General features: G+C 40.1%; 1 non-coding gene across 1 annotated transcript; it reads right to left on the bottom strand.

Moving 5' to 3' along the window:
• Positions 1 to 1,735: 1,735 nt before the first annotated feature.
• LOC113001797 (small nucleolar RNA R71) lies at positions 1,736 to 1,842 on the bottom strand. Its single transcript, XR_003267283.1, has one exon. It is a non-coding gene; the product is annotated as a small nucleolar RNA R71 (small nucleolar RNA).
• Between the last annotated feature and the right edge of the window lie 571 nt (positions 1,843 to 2,413).

A 2,413-nucleotide genomic window follows, 5' to 3' on the forward strand; every position in this document is an offset into this window, starting at 1 on the left:
TGTTAGGGACGAATTCTCCATAACCCAGGATAAGAGAATGACTTCTGAATCAGAGGAAACAACCCGTTTTTAATATTAGTAGTTTCGTATTCCAGTTTACTTGTTCTGCTCTTTAATTACCAAACAACCAAACCCCCCCAATCGTTACTGTTACTGTAAGTATATTATGAACATTTGGTTTGTCACTGCTTGTTGGGAAACGACCTAGGATCACTTCCTAGTTACTGCATTTTTCATGTTTATTTGATTCGGGTACGGCCTCGATCAAATTTGGCGTCGTTGCCGGGGAGCAGTGTCCAAAGGTTCATAATAGCTAGCTAGTGTTGTGTGTTTAATCTTTTCGTGTTTTATGTTTAATTGTTAGTATTGTGTTAGTATGTGTGTTAGTGTTGTTTAGTGTCCTGGTATTTTGTTTAATGTGTGTTCTGTTTCAGTTTTCCCATTAAGTGTTTCCCCTGTTTCAGTTTTGGGTGTTTTGCTGTGAATAGTGTTTTGCGACGGACTTAGCGACCATTTCTGCTTGCGGCAAACTAGAGTAGTAGTAGAAATCCCTTAGCGACGGATTTTAGCGACCACCCATGCTAAATTATTTGTGATTTTTTTGTTTTAGTAGCTAGGGTTGTTATTTTTGGCTGAATTTTTTTGTGATAACTTCTTTTAATCCATATTTTGTGGGAAAAATAGCTAGAGCCTTTAGTTTGGTCAGATTTGAAAGTTCCAAAAAAACTAGCAAATTTTGTGTTTGTCAAAACTTCAAACGGCCATAACTTTTGCTCCGGTTATCAGAATCACAATTATTATATATGCATTTGGGGTAGAAACAAATTTCCTACGCTGTGGCAGCCTACCATAGGCCTGCTGAGGTCTCCATCATCCAAAAAAAGCGATTCTGTCAAAAGTTTTTTATTTTTCAAGTTTTATTCACTTATTTTTCATAACCTACCAATTTTAGCTTTCAGAGTTAGACTTTGAATTTTTGTCTGAAATTTTTTGTGCTATCTTTTCATCATTTTATAAGGTTGCTCACAAAATTTCAAGTCATTTGGATATCATTTGAGGGTAGCTGTAGTTCAAACCTACACCTTTATTTACATGACAAGGCAACTAGTTGTGTGCATGCTGAATGTAGTGTATGACTAGAGGCAATCCATCTGACTTACAACCCTTTGATCCTGAGATAGATAGGACATTTCACAGATTAGTTAGGCATCATTTTATACCTTTTGATCATTCTGAGCATTCCATAACTGGTGAATCTGTGCATTCTGTTATTGGTGATTTTGAACATCCTGATCTTGAGCATTATAATTTTGAGCATTCTAATTCTGAGCATTCTGATTTTTCACATTCTGAGAACATGGCACAACCTCCACCCCGTGAGAGGACTCTAAGGGAAATGGCTGCACCTGATTTCACCTACGAAAGCTTGTGCATCCAATACCCTGATGAGGATGTCCCATATGTTCTTAAAACTGGACTGATTCATTTGCTTCCAAAGTTTCATGGCCTTGTAGGTGAAGACCCGCACAAACATTTGAAAGAATTTCACATTGTCTGCTCCACCATGAAACCCCCAGATGTCCAAGAGGATCACATATTTCTGAAGGCTTTTCCTCATTCATTAGAGGGAGTGGCAAAGGACTGGCTGTATTACCTTGCTCCAAGGTTCATCACGAGCTGGGATGACCTTAAGAGAGTATTCTTAGAAAATTTTTTCCCTGCTTACAGGACCACAGCCATCAGGAAGGATATCTCAGGTATTAGACAACTCAGTGGAGAGAGCCTGTATGAGTACTGGGAGAGATTTAAGAAACTATGTGCCAGTTGCCCCCACCATCAGATTTCAGAACAAATTCTTATCCAATATTTTTATGAAGGACTCAGTAATATGGAGAGAAGTATGATAGATGCTGCCAGTGGTGGAGCCCTTGGAGACATGACTCCTGCTGAAGCCAGAAATTTAATTGAGAAGATGGCTTCCAACTCCCAGCAGTTTAGCGCCAGAAATGATGCCATAGTCATTAGAGGAGTGCATGAGGTAGCTACAAACCCATCTGCATCATCTGAAACTAAGAAGCTTGAAGGCAAACGGGATGCATTGGTTAACTTGGTAACCCAGCTGGCCTTGAATAAGAAATTTGTACCTGTCGTAAGGGTTTGTGGTTTGTGCTCTTCTGCTGACCACCATGCAGACCTTTGCCCTTCCATGCAGCAACATGGAGCAATTGAGCAGCCTGAAGCTTATGCTGCAAATATTTACAATAGACCTCCTCAACCTCAGTAGCAAAATCAACCACAGCAGAACAATTATGACCTCTCCAGCAACAAATACAACCCTGGATGGAGGAATCACCCTAACCTCAGATGGTCCAGCCCTCAGCAACAACAACAGCAGCCTGCTCCTTCCTTCCAA

This window comes from Glycine max, chromosome 5, assembly GCF_000004515.6.
Source record: "Glycine max cultivar Williams 82 chromosome 5, Glycine_max_v4.0, whole genome shotgun sequence".
Classification (NCBI taxonomy): Eukaryota; Viridiplantae; Streptophyta; class Magnoliopsida; order Fabales; family Fabaceae; genus Glycine; species Glycine max.